The sequence below is a fragment of the Camelus dromedarius genome, chromosome 31 (assembly GCF_036321535.1).
Source record: "Camelus dromedarius isolate mCamDro1 chromosome 31, mCamDro1.pat, whole genome shotgun sequence".
NCBI lineage: Eukaryota > Metazoa > Chordata > Mammalia > Artiodactyla > Camelidae > Camelus > Camelus dromedarius.
The window spans coordinates 11770141-11789473 of NC_087466.1; the positions used below are offsets into that span (position 1 = coordinate 11770141).

At 47.1% G+C, this 19333-nt stretch overlaps 1 long non-coding RNA gene across 1 annotated transcript in view; it reads left to right on the forward strand.

Annotated features, from left to right (window-relative positions):
* LOC116150009 (uncharacterized) overlaps positions 1-19333 on the forward strand; it is a 485742-nt gene that overhangs the window by 61298 nt on the left and 405111 nt on the right. Inside the window, exon 3 of the long non-coding RNA XR_004133645.2 lies at positions 18477-18551. This is a non-coding gene — a long non-coding RNA (uncharacterized LOC116150009). The remainder of the gene's footprint in view (positions 1-18476; positions 18552-19333) is intronic.

The window sequence follows — 19333 nt, forward strand, 5'->3', positions numbered from 1 at the left end:
CAATTTCCTCACTTGTAAGTAAGTTGGGAGTAACAGTCGGACCTACCTCAGAGGCTTATTTTGAGGATTCTTTCAGTGAATATTTACAAAGTGGAAAAAACAGTGCTGGGCACTTAATCAATGCCAACTGAGCTGTTTCTGTTTCTCGAAGACAAGAAACATCTTTTATCTCAGCAGCCTCAGTGCCTGGCATTTGGAGAATGTTCGTTGAATGAATGTGTAATCTTTAAGTACTGTCTTCTACGTGCAAACAGTAGATACCTTAGCCCACACCTACGTCTGCCTGAAGGCCCACTTCCCAGCCTGTCCACAGACCCATGTGTCCTTGGAAAGTTTAGAGCTCAAAGGAAACCTCAGATGGGCTAATGGGTGGAAAATTCCACAGATGTCCTTTCTGGTCCAGATTGCCCCTCCCTGCCCCCACCGACTGAGGCTCCGCGAACGTGCCAGAGAAAAGAGGAGGGAGAAGTGAAAACAATTCTGAATGCGACAGCGAATTCAGCTGGTGTGTGGGGAGCGTAGTCTCCCAAACACAATTAAAACCCAATCAGGGCCCGGAAAAGTGCATTAATGTCCCTCAGTCAAACAGCAGGGCGCGTGTGGCGTAGACGTCCCTCTAGGGGCCACTTCTTCAAGGGCTGTCAGGATGGCAACGAAGGTCCCCAGCCCAGCAGAATCCCTCACTGTCCTGCCCAGGCCTGAGCCTCGGAGATGAGGGTCCCTGGTGTAGGTGGGGCCCAGGGCCATCTCTGTTTGTCTGTGTTTTTAACTCCAGAGTGGTTGCCGGGGAGGAGAGGTCAGCTGAGTTTGTTTTACAAGTGTTCACTTATTTTCAGGAAAGAATGAGAGTGGGTCACTCATTCAGTCAACAAACCTTTCATTTGGAGGCTGCTTCTGTGAATCCAGCACTGGGCTACGTCAGGGGTTCTCAACCAGGGGCAGCGTCCCCACGGGACATTGGGCCATATCTAGCCGTGCTTTGGTGGTCACAGCGTGGGGTGCCTCTACTCAGCAGAAGCCAGAGAGGCCGCGAAACATCTTGAGATGCACAAGACAGCTTCTGTAACAAGGAATTCTCCAGTTCAAGACTGCAGTGGTGCGGAGGTTGAGAAACCTACCCAAAACCCGAAGGATGGATAGATGTGGTCCCTGCCTGGGCTAGGTTCCCTCATAGTCTTAACTATTTCTCTAGGCAGCCAGACTAGGAGAGGGGTCCCTTTAAGAACAACCTCAGTCTTACTGTGTTCCTCTGTCTGAGCCGTGGGGCTGCTGGTGGGTTGTGTCTGCGCACGTGCGTGTGTGCGTGTCTGTGCTCAGAGCTGTGGGGGGTATGTGTTTGGACGTGTGCGGTTGTCTGTTTATGTCTGTGTACATCAGTGTGGCCCTGTTCGTAAGAACTTCTCTGTCATTTCCTTCCCCTGCTTGCCAAGGAAGCATGGGTGGCTGGCTAAGACCTTCTAAGGTGAAATTTGTCACCAGGCAAGATTAAGAAATCACTGGGGACGACCCTTTCTGTGTCAAGCTGGTCTCCACCCCCCATCCCTCACTACCCGCCCTGCCCCCACCTTGGCCCGAGAACTAGAGGTCAGTGAACCCGCCTTTGAGTCGAAGCTTTGAACTTGGAGTTTAGTTTAGGCTAACGCCACTGGGCCTGGGTTAGTATCCAGGAAGCTTTAAAAATGGCTTTTCTGAGGAATCAAAGGACAGGCACGAGAAGGGTAGGCCTAGACTGGGGTGTGTGACCTCGTCTCTGTTGGCATTCCTGGGCCAGATGCTCCCCCGTGGTGGGCGGCTGTCCTGTGCGTTGTGGGCTATTGAGCAGCGTCCCTGGCCTGGACCCACCAGCTGACAATCAACAATGTCCCCAGGCACAACACAGCCGTCAAATCGCTCTCGGTGGAAGATGACTGACCTGCTGATTCCCAGAGCAACAGGGGCGAGTCTTACACACTCCATGTTGAACCAAAGGAGCCAGATACTAAAGTGTAATACTGGGGGATTCTATTTATACAAAGTGCAAAAGAGGGTGGAGCTACATAGGACGGTGCCTGCCCCTTTGGGAGCAGGAGACAGAAAGAAATTGGAAAGGGGCGCTATGGGAATTCTGGGGACGTCTTTTTTTTTTTTTTTTTTTTTCCTTTTTAATCTGGATGCTGGGTACTCTTATATGCTTTTCTCTACGTTATTTTATACCTGAATCAAAAGTTGTGTGTGCGTGTGTTGAGGGGGAAACTTACATTAAATGCACATGTTTAGAGAATCAGAGAAAACCGTCTTAAAAATTAAAAAAAAAATCCAAATGAGACAGGTTTCATCTCCTTCCCAAATCCTGCAGTGGATGGTTTATGAGCAGCTTTATTTAAACGATTCTTCAAGAATTCCTCCAGCTGTTTCTAAAGCAGAACAGTAACTCTACAAGGCAATGACCTGATTGAGGAGAACACGTTGTCGGCCTCTACACACTCGCTTACACCCCCCCCCCCCAACAGAGATGTCACCGGGCCTGAATTTCCTGCCTTTGTGTTCCCCAAGCAGCCCTACGGAGGGGAGCACGCTGCAAACTGACATGTGACATGAACCAAGAGGCCGGGCTGAGACTTCTGAAAACAAATGGCCCTTTTCATCTTCGGGAGGGGAAAAAAAAAATCCCCTACGTGTGCAAGGCTCAAGCTCCCCCCTTTTCACCCATTGAAAGGAAAGGCGTGGCCTTGCACTTCTTCCCTGAATCTGGGTCACCCACACCAGCTGCATCTCAGTCCAGGGGGCCCTAGGTTATCTTACCATCCTTCAGGCATTGCAGGACGCGAGGAACCAACACAGCTCCGGGGATGCCAAAAACAAAGGCTATAGGCCGACTCTGTTTTCTTGAACACTCCCCTTTCAGGGAACCCCAAGGAAGTTTCTGGAAACAAGCAGGCCGCAAGATGTGTCTGAGGGACCCCCAGTCTTCTCCCCAGAGGCCTCCCTGGGCATCAGCATTTGGGAAAAGCCGTGTGGACGCTCGCTGCAGCCTTCCCAGCTGGTCAGCATTTATAAAGTGGGGCACATCTGCTCTCGCCTGTTAGCATGGAGAAGGGGGGTTGGTCGGGCCGGAGGAGAAACCCCAAACACTCGGATTGAGCCCACTCAGTGCCAAGAGAAAATTACTTCTACGTCGGAGTCGGGGAGAAGTGCTTCATCAAAATGCCCCTTCGCCACCCCCTCCTCCTCCCACCTCCCTCCCCTTCCCCACTTTCTTTTTAACTCTCCAGGTTCTAGCCAGTCCTGAGATTTATGATGTGTTTCGCCTTTCGAACACCCTAAGATCATATTTGGGTGATAAAGAGCTGAGAGGCCTGCAGATAGTGGGTTGGCTGGAAAAGAGGGGTGTGATGGATAATGAATGCAGAACATGTCGCGGGTATAGAGGACCCCATGCGTGTGGCGACACATAGGAGCCACTGAGAGACACATTGCAACAGACTCAGCGACCTCCCCCACTCCCAGCCTCCCATCTCATGCACAGAGAGGCATCACATGCTTGCAACATGTGCCTAAGACCCACAGGCATGTGGAAGCATGTTCAAATGCAACATATAAAACTGGAGACAGACGCAGACCCATGTCCACCATCAGACCAGGATGAGGGTATGCAGCCCCACCCCAGGACGCATGCACCTCCCTGTGAAATTTTAAATGAATGGGTTCTTCTTGCTCATTTTCCTGTCCCTACAAATATCTTTCAAATCGCAGCCTGGGGGCCCACCCAAAACACACTCCATCCTGCTTTCTTCATAAGACCTCCAGGCCCATAACAAAGCAGAAACCCTCAGAAACAGAATCTCACCGGTCCTGGCCCAAGACCTTTTGGAGCCGTCACAGTTTGTACCTTCACAGCTGCCGCAGTAAGCTTTCCGAGGGGTACTTGGCATCCTAGGAGACAGTGCAGGCAAAGACAGACGACTCAAGGACTCATGGATAAGGCCCTCGACAGCTAGGAATTACATGGGGTTTCTTGGAGAGACAAAATAAAAACTGGCCTCCAGCCTTCCACCCTTTTCCCCAAGATCTAATTACAGATGTCTTGACATTCCTCCTGCGCAGAATTTCCTTAAAACATTTGCCAAGAAGAAAAACTGTGTTTTAGGTATAATCCCACTGGAGAATCACTCTTGCTTTGTCGTTAGATGACACAGTGTTTAATTACACCGAGCGGGGTGTACACGCACTTGGAAAACTCGATTATTGACCCACATAATACGTCCCATGCTGACAATGGCCTTTTGGCAAAATGTGCGTCTCTGATCTCACATTAATTACTACACAAATATGCTTATTGTGGGTCCCGAGTTTATGCGACGGCGTCCTCTTGACACATGTTCACAATAAAAACACATTCTTCCCCCCTTCCCCTGACCCTAAGGGAAAAAAAAAGATGAACATTTTTTAAGATGCTGTTTTAATGGCATGGAAACTGTCTGCTGAGCGTTCACTCTGCTTTTGTTCTTTTTCTTTTCTCCTTTTATTAAAAAGCCTTTTAAGCCCAGCATTCCTGGCTTGTAATTCCTTTCTTTGCTTTCGCTTTTATGCTGAGGGAGAGACAGATTAGATTAGATTAAAGACCAAGAGACACCTCATGAAATGCATTCCGTCTCGAGGCAATTTCGTTGATAGTTTGTATGTGCGTATGTGCATGGGTGCACGTATGTGTGCACGCGTGTGTGTGTGTGTGTTCTTGTGGCTAACTGATGGTCTTTTTACAAATACAGGGTTCTGGCTTCTAGGAATGCATTTATTCCTTTAGCTTTTTCCCCTTCAGAAGTCTGCAGCCTTTGATTGTGGCCTGACTTTTCGGGGTCTGCGGCATTTTGTTGAGGGGGGTTAGTAAATCATCTTATTAACTGTTCCCTTTAACGTCTGACAATATCTCAAAGCTTTTTCCAAAAGCCGGGGGCAGTTTCCTCACGAGCTGCAGATGAAAGAGTTTGTTTCAAAGACCCTCTCTCCTCCGCCACCCCATCGGGCCCCCAGGTTTGTCCGATGATGTCACAGCGGTAACCAAGGCAACGCACTGTGACATCACAACTGAAAGGCTACTGACCTTGGCCTGGAATTCAAAGGAAAAGCTGCCCATAAACTTCCAAAGCAGGCAGGAGATAAATATCCTTAGTCATAAAAGAACAAACGAAGTTTGAGGTTGGGGGTAGGGGGGGCCGGAAAAAAAAAAGCAGAACTTTTTTTTTTATTTTTAGAAATACTGTAAAATGCTCTGCCAAGTTTTTCAGGAAGTGCCAGTGGCCATTTTGATGATGTGAACTAGACTTCAAAACAGAGGAAAAATGAATGTGCTGAAGAAGGGTCATTTACAATATTAGAAATAATCAGACGCGCTTTCCCCCCAAACCCTAATCCGTACAATGAGTCAGAGCAGAGTGAAACAGTAAGCAGACATCCGTTTCTGGGTGCCAGGGGGAGTTCGCTGGCATCAGAAAGAGAGAAAGCCAGGGAGGGGATTTATCAAAAAGGGAAAACGCTCAAAGCAACGGGGCCTCCTGGACTGGGTCCTGGAACAGAAAAATGAGTGAAACCTGAATTAGATCTGGAGTTCAGTGAATGATAATGTCCCCATGTTGGTTTCTTCATTTCGAGGAACATCCCATGGTAAGGCAAGATAGTAACATTAGGGGAAACCATCCCCCTGAGTCAACGGGGACTCTGGTACCATCTTTGCAACTTGCCTGTCAATCTACAATTATTGCAAAAAATTTTTTTAAAAGTACTTTTTGAAAAAGGAGAAAGTGGGGTGTTGCACTTTGACGTGTGTCTTGGAGGGTCTTCCACTTTTCAGTTTGGAAATTCTGCTCATCCTTAGAGGGTCTGCAGCCCACGTTCCTGGGTACTGAATTTCTGTGGTGGTGGGGAACACGTGGCATGCAGGTAGTTGGCTAGACTCACAGGAAAGAGATGAAGGCTGGAGTTGTCTCTGAACAACTTTTAAAAAGGAAAGACAGTCCCCTGGGCCATCCTAAGTTGTTATTGTCTTCAGAGCCTTCCATGAGTCACCTGGTCTCATTTCACAAGTGTACTTTTCTCCAGACATCCTGAGAGTGGGCCGACCGCACAGCATGAGGGGCTCATCTCCAGAGGCCAGGAGGGGTTGGGAGAACAGTGCTAAGCTGGGGGAGGAGAGCTCCTGTCCCTGCTCTCACGTGAACTTGCATGTGGTATTGGGAAACCAGTTCCCTCTCTAGCCCCATTCTCCTTGCCTACTAAAAGGGGACGTAGGGCCACAGATCACATGTGTTTAGACTACAGGTCAGGTGTTGGCTTGGATTGATTGGTGGAGACTGGCTGGAGGAGCCCTGTGTTGAGCCTGAGATCAGTGAGAAAGAGTATTGTGATCCATTAGTAATGTTTGCCGGGGACATGGGAGAGGACAGTGGAGGTATGTTTGCCAGTCCGGGCCCTTGCACACTTGGGCCTAGACTCTCTGGACATCTTCTCCATCAGCATCTGTTTTGCTCTTACTTTATTTTTTAACATCCCACTTTATTGATGTATAATTTACACAAAATAAAAGGCACCCACTTCAAGTGTACAGTTCAGTGTGTTTTGATAAGTGCACACATCCACGTAACCACCACCACAGTCGAGATACAGAACATTCTTCTTCACCTCCGAAGTTCCCTCCTGCCCCTTCCAAGTCAGCTGCCCTCCTCCACCCACAGGCTCTGGCCCTGGGTGACTGTTGATCTGCTTTCTGTCACTGTAGATAAACTTGATCATTTCTAGAGTTTTATATTAATTACATCATCCACTGTGGACTCCTTTTTTTTTTTTTTTGGTCTGGTTTCTTTTGCTCAGGTCGTGTTTTGCAGATCCATTGTGTTGTTGCATGGATCAGTGGTTCGTTTGGTTGGCTCCTTTTTGCAGGTGGGTAGGATTCCATTACCTGGGTGTCCAACAGTATATCCATTCACCTGTCGATGGGCATTTGAGTCGTTGGCAGTTTTGGCCTGTTGTGAATAACACGCTGAAATGAACATTTGCGTGTAAGTCTTTTTGTGGACGTATAATTCTTTTCCTTAGGTGGGTATCTAAGTGTTGAATTGCTGAGATGTATGGCAAGTGTATGTTTAACTTTTTAACCTAATGTAAACAATATAAGATAAAACTAAACCTAAGAGCTGAAACTGTAGAAGACAGAAGAGAGCACACTAGGAAATCTTTGTGATGTTGGACTAGGCAAAGATTTCTTAGTTAGGACGTAAAAAGCATAAACCATAAAATAAAAGTCAGTGATAAATTGGACTTTATTAAGATGTGAAACTTCTGCTCTTTGAAAGACCCTGTTGAGAAAATGAAAAGGCAAACCGTAGTCTGGGGGAAGATATCTGTAAATCATTAATCTGACAAAGGATATGTATCCAGAATATTAAAAGAAGTCCTATGACTCACTAGTAAGAAGACAAATGACCCAATTTAAAAATGGGCAAAAACAAAGGAGGTATGTGAACAGTTGAAAAGCACATAAAAAAGTACTCGACACCATCAGCCATCAGGAAAATAAAAATGAAAATAATAACAAGATATTACACACTGAACACTGGCTGAAATGAAAAAGAGTCACCATGCCAAGTGTTGACAAAGATGTGGAGCAACCGGAATGCCCAGTGGGAACGCAGAATGGTAAGCCGCTTCGGGAGAGTGACAAATTCTTCCAACAGTTTCTTTTGTAAAAGAGTGGGGGGAAAACTTCTCCAGTGGCTCCCCACAGCCCTGAAATAAAATTCAGACTGTTCTCTGACCTGCAGAGCCTTCTGTGACCTGGCACCTGGCATCCTCCAACCTTGCCTTGAATTCCTTTCCCCTGAGTTCACTCCCCTTCTGCCACATCAACCTTAATTCTGACCTTGAAGCACAGCAGGGTCCTCACTGCTCCCTCTGCCTGCATGCTCTTTCCTTGGCCCTTTATACTACAATCTCTGTGATCAAGTCTCCCCTCAAGTGTCCTCTCCTTAGGAAGACCTTTACTGCACATTGAAAGTGGTCCCCCACCATTTCCTATCCTTTTACCTTGTTTTAATTACCTTTGAAAATCTCACATGTAGTTGTTCACTATTTACCTCCCCTCTCCCCACTCTTCCGACTAGAAGGCAAGTTTCAAGGTGGCAGGGATCTTGTTTCTCTAGTCAGCACTGTGCCCTGTAGCACAGTTCCTAACACACAGTAGGAACTTCATAAACACCGAGTCCCTAAGTGTCTCCCACACGGACGAAGACAGTCCAGCTAGTTCACGGCAGCACGGGGATGTGAATCCAGCTCTCTCTGGCTCTAAAGACTTGTGTCTGCCTCTTCTCAAAGCTTACAGTCAAGATGGGGCTAAATTCCCGGAGGGCAGGGCTCTGTTTCCAGCCTCAGGAGCTAGACTCTCAGGGAGAATTCCAGGCATGAGAAAGGCCCAGTTAAGCTCCCAGAATGGGAGTAGCCTGAGGGGAAGCCCAGGGAATGTGGCTGTGGGGCCCGAAGGAGCCCAGCTCGGACTTAAGGCATCTTCCCCACCTCCTTGGAAGTCAGCGAGAGGAACAGGGCGAGTTTGAAGCCCTCACTTATCTTCCCTATGAAGACAGGTTCTCAGGAGGATTCAGGACTGGGATGGGGTGGAAGGCATAGGGGATGCTGCATCTGGGCTGAACTGCCGTTGTCAGGACTTGAGTACAACCTAGGGGCTCACCTAACTCAGCTCCCTATTATTGCACAGGTGGGGAAACTGAGGCCTGGGGGTGGAGCTTGCGAGAGAGACGTGCAAGCCAGGTTTGGGCTTCAGGTTTAGTCAGGACAGGGTTTCACTGGAGTTTTTTTTATATATATAATGCTTATTTTTTATTGAAGTGTGGTCCATTTACAATGTTAGTTTTAGGAGTACAGCAAAGCAATTCAGTTATACATATACATACCTATAAAGATTTCACTGGATTTTGGTGCCGTTTTTTTACCTTTGTCCAAGGGTGAAGGCAGAAGAGTGGGCGCTGTGTGGATGGTTGAGAGCTTGGGGGTCAGCCAGACCCAGTTTCAGACTTGACTTTGCCACTTACTAGCTGTGACCTTGGGTGAACTTCTCCTCCTCTGAGCCTGACTTTTTCCTCATCTGTGAAGTATATATGGCTTGGCTTAGCCTCTAGCAGTTAGAAAGTGCTTAGTAAATGGGGCAGTGATGATGACCATGATTGTGATCGTACCTTCGAGAACTGTAGTGAGGCCAGCAGAGGGGTCGGGATTGGAAAAGGACCAAAACGATGGAGGATGTCAGTGATCTCTTGGTCGCCGGGAGTCTCCCTGGAAATCCAAATTCAACATTCAAAGCAGAGACCCCACCTCCACCCCGACCTGGAGGCCCCCACCCACCTGAGCATCCTTCCAGTTCCTCCTTGGGTCCCATATAATCTAATTTTTGGTTGGAGGGAGGACCACCATCAAGACACCATTGAAGGCTAAAGAACTGGGTGTATTCAGAATCAGGAGTTCTGTTTTTTCCATCTCATAACTGAGGCTCCGGGCAAGCCACTAAACTTCCCAGTTGATTGACTCTGTCGCCGTGGACAGGCTCATGCCTCTCCCATGGGATGGTGGAGATGATGAAATGACGAGGGGTGCATAGAAAAGCACCCAGCGTGGAGCCAACACTCAGGAGGTCGTGGAGCAGAGGAAGCACGTGGGCTGCCCCAGCCTTTGCTTTCACTTTGCCCAAGCAGTCAGAGTTTCTGAAGCTGCCCACTTGGCTCCAGAAGAGAGAGATTCCTAGACTTTTTAAGCGCTCTGGACAAGCCTGAACCTGCCGGTGCCATTTTGAATTCGAGAGGCCCTTGACTTAAGGGTGTGAGTTCAGGGAAAATGCTTTCGTGCAGCTTGTAACCCTATCTAGGCCAAAGCAGATTTCCTCCCCAGCCCAGGGAGGGGAACAGGAATCCTCTAAAGACCTCACCCACCCTTTATCTCATCGGCTTGTCACAACAGTTTAGGAGATAGGCCAGGGAGATACGAAGGTCCCCAAGATGCTGGGGAGAGATCAGCTGCTGACTTCAAAGAGATGCCATCTGACTGGAGGGATGGAGGATGAGTGAGGTCCCCTGGCCAGCAGGTCTTGGGCCTTCATTCAAGTGAGCAGTCAATCAGAGATGGGTAAGGAGGTTTTTTTTTAACTTTGTGCACATCCCCCCTGAGATACTAAGTGAAACAAGGAAAGTGCAGCTCATTAAAGATAAGTTCCAACTAGGTACTGTTGGTCCTGTGAAGTAGGGTTAATGATACCCATTTGACAGATGAGGAAATGGAGGCTTACCACATAAAATATCTTGCCCAAGGGCCTCCCAGCTATTAAGATAAGAAAGCAGGGATTGGCTCCTTCTATTCACCTGTGACACTTCCTCCTTCTATTTCTAGTTTCACTGCCTGGTATTTAGCACCTGCTACATGGTGATACTCGGGGGGCGGGGCTCCCAAGACCTCTCTGACCTGTTTACATCACCTTGCCCTTGTCCTCTGGATTCCAGCCACCTTGCCTTCTTTTCCTTCTCTGAAAAGGCTGTGTTCTCTCCTCACTGCCTTTGCTGAAAAGACCCCTTCCCTCCCAACTCCTGCGTATCTTTCAGATTTGCACATGCAAGGAAGTCTTCCTGGACCCCAGGAAAATTTCAGATTCCTAGTCCCATGCCCATTACATGCTCTGGACTCCCCCATCGTGAAACTTACCACCTCTCGGAAACATACCTGTGGGATTCTGTGATTAAGGTCTGTGGACCACGCCAGAACTTTAAGCCCCGTGTAAGTGGAGAACTCATCTGTCTTGTCCGTGGCTAGATCCAAATATGAGTGGAAGGGTGGAGAAGTAACCAAGATGACCCCAGCCAACGGGAAAGGATGAAGGACCACACAGGTGAGCAGGAAGACAGAAGACCCCAGAGAAGTTGGTCGCCTCCAAGATGGCCTAGCCAGAGCCCTTTTCGTGACTCCTGACCCAGCTGCTCGGATTCCAGGCAAAGGTGAAGGGCCAGGCGTTCTCTGTGGCTCCCAGTATGAAGCCAATATGTATTCTGAATGCCATGTGTTTATGTTTTCCCCTTTGAAGACCGCCTGGGAAAGGCTAGCTGTCATGGAAGTAACAAACACTTTGCTTTCTCTTCTCTTGCCAAAAGCAATCTTTAATCACCCCACCAAGTAATGGGCTCAGAATAGCATAATGGAAACAAAGTACTTAAAATACTTTCTTGGGTGGATAAACACAGCGGAGGGAAAAAAAAAAAAACCAAAAAAAAAAAAAAAACAAAATACCCTGACAGGCCCAGCCCTATCCTTCTCACTGTATACATAGCTAGGGGATGTGGAAGGAAGAGAAAACAAACAGGTAATTGTAATTAATCAGAACATGTGTATTTTAAATTGTAGCCGGGTGGGTCCTCCAACCTGAGGATGCTGTCTTAGTATTTGCTGGATTTCCCCCTCTTCCCCCCCATTTTTTAAAGAACCCTATCACCAAATGACAAAAAGTAGGTCGGATACAACCAGCCAGTGGGGAGGAGTTCTCCAAGAGGGCAGCGGCTTTCTCAAATCTCTTTAGAAGTGGGGACCATGGGGAAGGAGGTGGGTGGTGTCAGGCGGAGGTCTCTGGGAATCTGAATGTTTGACTTGTGTTCAGAGGAGGAGACTTTGTGCTGATGCCCACTTGGGCTAAAGCCAAAACTGGAACGAAAGTGGCAAAACTCTGGGTTATGGAATCCAGGATGCAGACTCCCAGAGGAATTCCGAGTTTGGTAGTAGAGAGAAACATACTCATGCTGTGAAGATAGACTCTGAAATGGCCGTCTCCTTCAGGCAGCCTTCTTGGATTTCCGCAGCTTGTTGGAATCCATCTCTCTCTACCGTGAGATGAACGAGGCAAGAACTAGGAGGCGTCTAAAACTTAAAAACTGCATGATCTTGGCCAAGTTACTTCTGCTCTCTGAACGTTAGTTTTCCTATCTGTAATGTGGGGACAGAAGTACCTCCTTTGTGAGTATCCTTTGAATTAAATACTAGTCTGTGGTCAGTTCCTCACTCAGAGCACTTAACCAGGTCTGCCCGGACATCAGATTTCCCCAAGTATGTCTCAGGGTCTCTTTGAAGTGGGAGGGAGCAGGGGAGGGAGATGTGGGCACAAAACTAGCATGTTTTTCCTGGGCTCTTGTGTTGTGGCCCCTGTGTTTGACCCTGTTTTACACCTTGTCTCCTGTGTTTCTTACAATAACAGCATTTTCAAGAAGGTACAGTTATCTCTACTTTTCAGGTGGGGCAGCTGAGGTTCAGAGTGCTTGAGTAACTTGGCCAAGGTCACACAGTAACTGACTGAGCGCTGCAGGAGACATCCTCATTCCCCACCTTCCTCATCCCCTAGGGTCTGATAACATGCCTGGCACATAATAGGTGCTCAGTATACACGTGTAGCAACAAGCGATGTGCCTCTCACTTCCTGAATGCCCAGCCACTGACTGATCATATATGAATAATTGCAAACATCCTTGACATTTTTTCCCCTATATGTTAAACTTGATGATCAGATATAGACTAGTTAATCATGGAGAGAACTAATATTTTTCAGCATGCAGAAAAAAAATCGCTCTGTGTTAGGTCAATAGATAGAGCCTGTATATAAGAGGAAACACAGAAGAAAGATGTTGGATGTGGGGGTTAAGGTCATCTTTGCTACTGAAAGGCAGTTAAAAAAATTATTGTTTTATTTTTAAGTTGAAGCATAGTCAGTTTACAATGTTGTGTTAATTTCTGGTGTACAGCACAATGTTTCAGTCATCCATATGTATATATATATGTTCCTTTTCATATTCTTTTTCATTATATGTTACTGCAAGATATTGAATATAGTTCCCTGTGCTATACAGAAGAAACTTGTTTATTTATTTTATATATAGTAGTTAGTACCTGCAAATCTTGAGCTCCCAATTTAACCCTTCCCATCCCCTTTACCCCCTGGTAACCATAAGTTTGTTTTTTATGTCTGTGAGTCTGTTTCTGTTTTATAAATAAGTTCATTTGTGTCATTTTTTTAAAGATTCCACATATGAGTGATATCATATGGTATTTGTCTTTCTGGCTTACTTCACTTAGAATGACGATCTGCAGGTCCATCCATGTTGCTGCAGATGGCATTGTTTTATTCTTTTTTATGGCTGGGTAGTATTCCATTGTATATATATGCACCACAACTTCTTTATCCAGTCATCTGTTGATGGACATGTAGGTTGCTTCCATGTCTTGGCTATTGTATATAGTGCTGCTATGAACACTGGGGTGCATGTATCTTTTCAGATTAGAGCTTCCTCTGGATATATGCCCAGGAGTGGGACTGCTGGATCATAGAGTAAGTCTGTTTTTAGTTTTTCAAGGAACCTCCATACTGTTTTCCATAATGGCTGCACCAAATGACATTCCCACCAACAGTGTAGGAGGGTTTCCTGAGGGCAGCTTTTTAACACAGACCATGATGTAGAAGAGCTGATCAAATTGGAAGCCCAGGAATAATGCTGGTCAGCCCAGCTGACCCTGGTAGACCGGGGACTAAGGGCACCAGGTGTCATTGAAAGTTTGATGATGGAGAGTCTGATGTCCCTGGATGTGTGGGCAGCTGGGTCTTTATATCTGCAGTTAGGGCAGCCCTGGTGACATGCTGACACCTTCTCTCCCATTCCACTCCCTCCTCTAGGCCCTCCCTGCCTGGTGGCAAGGCAGAAAGATTCTGGGCTTTGAAACCAAAGAACTGGGTTGGACTTTCCCAGCCCTGACCCCTGTCTTAGGATAAATTAATCTTCTAAACTCCGATTTTTCTCAGTTATAAAAATAGCACTAGGCTATTTGAGACCGTGGAAGTCCGTGGTTTAGCACAGAGCCAGCGCTGACCAAGGACCCAGTTCAGATGACCGTTGTTAGTGTCAGCATCTCGCTTGTTCATAGACGTGTTCATTGAACAAGTTTCGGTTGAGAGCTGCGGTCTTCCAGGTGCGGACGCACCACAAGGAACAAGGCAAAGTGCCTCTGCCGCTGGGAGGGGAGATGGACAGTAAACAAATGAGTATCGTAGCTGCAGGTGAGAAAAACCAGGACACCTAAAGCAGGCAAAGGGCCGGACAGTGATGGGAGGAAGGAAGTTCAGGAGGTGGTGTCGGGGCAGAGACCGAAGAAGTCAGGGAATCGAGCTTGTGAAATCCGGGGGAACAGTGTTCCAGGCAGAAGGAACAGAAGTGTAAAGGCTTTGAGACCAGAACATGGTTGTTATGTTTGCGGACAACCAAGGGGGCCACCACGGCTGGAAGTAAAGCGAGCTGGGAGGCTTCCATCACCATTGAAAAGGATGTGGTTTAGAAGGTGGCAGGGGATGAAACTAGAGAGTTGGGAGTGGGGAGGAGCCCAAATGCTTTGGCTTTGCATCTGAATAAAAGGGGAAGCTGTTTCACAAAGGAGTGACCTATCTCCCTTTCTACTCTCCCTCCGCACCCCTTCCTCCATTTTTTTATTATGAAAAACTTCAAGCATATAGAAAAGTGGAGAAGTTATAGAGAGAGCCTCTACATGCCCACCGAGTGGATTCCACACCACGTTCCGCTTCATCACCCATCTACTCAATTTATTCCTCCCTCTCTCCAACTTATCACTGCATCTTACTGTTCTGTTGCATTTCAGAAGTAAGCTGCAGATGTGAGATTATCCCATCCCCACCCCTTGGCATGCATATCACTGACCAGAGTTCAATATTTGTTTTTAGAGGGGAAATTTACATACAGTCACATTCACAAATCTTAAGTGTATCATTCTTCGAATTTTGACAATTTCTGACATACTTGTGCAGCCCACACCCCTATCAAGATAGAGACCGTTATCACTGCACCCCTCCCTCCTTCCCTGCCCCCTGGGACTTCTGTTCTGATTTTTCTCACCATATGTTCGTTTTGCCTGATCCAGAACTTTATATAAATGGAATTGTGCAGGGTATAGTTTTGTGTGAGGGTTCTTTCACTCGGCGTAGTATGTTTGAGACCCATGCTGTAACTTGGACCAGTACATTTTTTTTTTTAATTGTGGGGTAGTATTTCTTTGCAGGGATATACCACAGTGTATCCTTTCTCCTGTTGATGGATAACCAGGGCAGTTTCTAGCTTTTAGCTGCCTTACATTTAAAAGATCCCTCCCTCCGGCTGTGGGGTGGAAAACATTCTTGGGCAAAAAGGCAGAAGCAGTAGCCAAACTAGGAGGCTACTGCAATTGTTCGAGGAAGAGAGAATTACGTGGCAGTGGCACTGTTTGGACCACCACGTTAAGCTTTTTATACACATTATCTCAGTTAACAAACATCTTCAGAGCTGAGAAACCTCCCTTCCCTTAGAGATAACCCTGTCCTTAGGGAAAGGCACGATGGTCAGGCTTTTCTTTCACATTCAGTCACGTTGGTCACTTCAGTCAAAGGTTTTCCAAATCGTCTCAGTTACAAATTTGCAAAGAGGAACCTGGTAAATGGACCCTATCAGTTAAGGCCCCCGGGAAGGGGGCTGAGTTACAGAAGCTCCTCAAAGCTTATGTCAAATGGGAAATGCCAAGAGAGAGATTAAAAGCTCTAAGTAGCTTTCCATCAAGAGGATTGGGCTTGGGGTGGGGTTAGATGGAAAGTTCTAATAATAAAAAAACAGCTCATGGTTTCGAATACTTATTACAAGCCAGACACTGGGTCCAGCTCTTTCCACACATTTTCTTAGTTCGGAGGCATGAATTAGGAACGTTCCCATTGTACAGAGGACAGCAAGGATTTGAACCCATTGCGTCTGATTTCAGAGCCTGCGCTCACCACTGTGGCTCTCCCAGTTTCCTTTCCATTGGAAACAGTGGGCGGAACACATACAGTGGAGCAAACTGATTTTCTTTTCCTTCCCAATAAAATGGACCCCACTTTGGTCAATATGGTTTTCTGAAATCACCGTTGAAAATGGTGACATGAGCTCCAAGTGGGGCTCAGGTGCAGGGTGACCATCTCGTCCTAGTTCGCCTAGGAGTCTCCCCATTTTAGCACTGGAAGTCCCAGACAAACTGGGATGGTCAGTCACCTTACTCATGAAGGGCAGTCCATGTCCGTGTAGAACGTTTCCATTTGGGGTCTGGATTGAGTGGTGAGCTCTTAATTGATAACAGGATGGTGAGTTTACCCACCATGGTTACCCCTTTATCTCTGCCCTGCTCAGCCTTAGGACGGCCTGTTTGGGGAAGATCCATGGGAGGAACGATCTTAGCAACTTGTATTGTTGATTAGGTGGTATTTGAGGACATGCTGGCAAAGAAGTGTGCCCTTTGCTGGCGGGCAGGGGACCATTCGGTGGTTCTTCAAGATTAGCCCTAAGCTTTAGGTTCCTGAAAATATTTTTTCTCTTGTCTGCACAGAACAACATCTCTCTGTCACAGCTTTGCTTTTCTGACTCCACTGCCAAGGGCTGCATTAAGATCACATCCTTTTTAATTTAGGGCAGGACATTGGCGTGCTAAATGGAGAATCTCACCCCTTTAATTCTTCTCCCCTACTGAGCAGATCATCAAAGAGAGCTATTAGATGTACCTGCTTCTAATGAAGACTCTAAATAGTATAACCGCACCCAGGCGGCCTGATTTCAGAACCTGCTAGCTTAAGCACTACGCACAAAAATGGTAACAGGTGACACTTGGAGACACAGTTGGTCCAGGAGCACAATTTAAAAGGAAAAAAAAAAGATTTCAACGTGCCCTTCTGTTAGATGAACAAAAGGTAGGGGAAATAGTTTAGACTAACTCTCCTTAGGGTGAAACTTTTTAAGTGCACAGCCTTTGTCTTTCTTGTCTAAGACGGTCTTCCTTTCTAACCCGATTTCTTGAATAGTTCTTGGAGCTGTCGACTTGTCTGCATTCTCTACCCAATGTCTTGGCTCAGGCCACCTCCCTCTCTTCTCTAGATTTCCACAGGAGCCTTCTGACAGCTGTTTCCACTCTCCCCTCCCCCCATCCATTCTTTACCCCGCAGCCGGAGCGAGCCTCTGAAATGCAGCTCTGATCATCACGGTTCTGCTCTCAGCCCTTCAGGGGCCCCCACATGCTCACAGAGTGCTACCCACATCCTTCCAGATCTGGCCCGCATCTCCCTCTCCAAGCTCATCTCCTGCCACTGGCTTGGAAAATATTTTAAACAGTTCCTCAGCTGTCTCTTCCTTGCATCTAATTGATCCAAGCTCCTCTGACTCAGTTTCAGATTTTCCACTCTTGAATGCCCCATCCATCCAAGGATGTGAGGTTTAGTGTGTTCGTTACACCTCCAAGCCCGGCTGTCCCTTGTGTCTCTGAGGCTGGTGCCCTCGTGTTGCCCTGGAGAGCAGGAAGGAGAGCCACACCTGAAGGCAGGTGGGTAAGTTATCCTGCAGAGAGCTCCCTGATGGTGCTGAGCTTCCACTGTTGGGGCTCTGCTGATATCAGTGGAAATTCCAGGAACAAGCTCATGACTGAAAATCATCGTAGACTGGCTTCCAAGTTAGGTTCTTAAGACCCAAGGAAGTGCCCAGACATATCCCTGAAATTGGTCCTCCTCTCACTTGTTGGCCATAGATTTCATCATCCCTTTGCCCACCACTGGCCAAAGTCAGTTCAACCAGAGACCACGTAGGACACCAAATCACGGCCTTTCTTTGCCTAACCAGTCTTGGCCTGCGTGGGGCCGCTGGAAGCTTTACCGTGGACTTTTCTGGTCCATGCAGACTCAGGTCCTGTCCAACTCACGTGGAAGGAAGAACAAGGTGGAAAACCCACAAAGATGGTAACACAAACTGCCTTGGAGAGAAAAAGGCAAAAAAAAAAAAAAAAAAAAGGAACAAAACCAACAGCGACCTCAGCCTACCCTGTCACTGAGCAGAAACTCAATTTATTAGGTTTCTGCTTGGAGATGTAGCAGTTTTTGACAAATGTGCTATGCATCCTGTCATTAGGGCTGAAAGAGATGTCTCGATATGATTGGGAAAATTACAGTGTTAATATCCTCTTTCCTCCTTCAAGCCTTTTGCATGTTTTCCACCACACGAGTCTCTGGTTGCTCATAGTTAAATTTAAATGAATTCCACAGATCTTTACTTCCTCCTCTGTTTTATGTGAGTGGGTTATTTGGGCTGGACTCGTGTATGTCTGTGTGTGTGTGTTTAATCTTTGCAAGGAGGAAAAAAAGGCAAAGTGGCAAATAACTGAGGAAGAAACAGGACAGAGGAAAACAAGAGAATCTCATCCAGAAGCCAGGAACTGGGATATTTATGGGCATTGAGAACTGAGATTTCTCAAAGGACCAGTATTATTAGCTGTGTTATTAGCACCTTCTTTGTGATAAATGTCCGATTCTATTTATTACATTTTTTCTAATCTTTATAAATCTGTGAGTTGATACTAGTTTTCTACCCACTTTACAGATGAGGAAACTGATGGTCAACAAGATGCCCTTTTGCCCGGGTTCTGGAAAGTGATGGAGGCAGCTTCAGACGCAGGTGTGTACAACCCAGATCTGGGCGTTCAACTGTGCAGCTATGCCACTGTGAACCAGCAGGACACAGGCCGTGGGCTTCTACAATTTTTACGCCTCAAGGTCTGGCCTCCCTCCCAGCCCCTGTTTTTTCCTTTGGAAACTGCTCCTCCTCTGCTCTGTGTCCAGACAATTTGGGCGAAACTGACCCTCATCCCCGAGGCCCAGGACGGTGGGCGCATGACCAAGGCCTGACCAATCTGAGCATTCTGACTCCTGGCTAAAGTGATTGGCCCATGGGTGGCCATGTGACTGACCTAAACCAGTGAGATTCATTCCTGGGACTCAAAAGGATGGCTGAGAAATTGGGACACCTTCCTGGCTGGGGTGGTTCAGTTGGGAGGGCGTCCGCTTGGAGCTTCTGAGGGTCTTCTTTGCCACCTTGAGGCGTGAGTGTGTGGAAGGAAGTCATCCAAGTGAGATGTGAAGCTGGAGACCTGGAGGGAGAGGGAGGGAGGTTCTCAAAGGCTCCGGCCCTGCCTGAGGCTGGAATTCACTCCTGGCCTTTTGAGCTACAGAAGTCCTTGCATTCCCACAGTTCTGACAAAGATCTCAGAGAGGAGCTGCACACCATTGAGAATGAGCACGCAGTGAGGCAAGGTGGGGCATAGGTGACTGATATTCTGATTTATGATAAGAAATATGTATCTGGTCTTCCTCCCGGTTTGCCTAAAACCTTTGGAATTTCCGCAGTGATGTGAGCAATACAGGTGTCTTTTGTTATGTGAATAAGGTGACTTTCAGAAG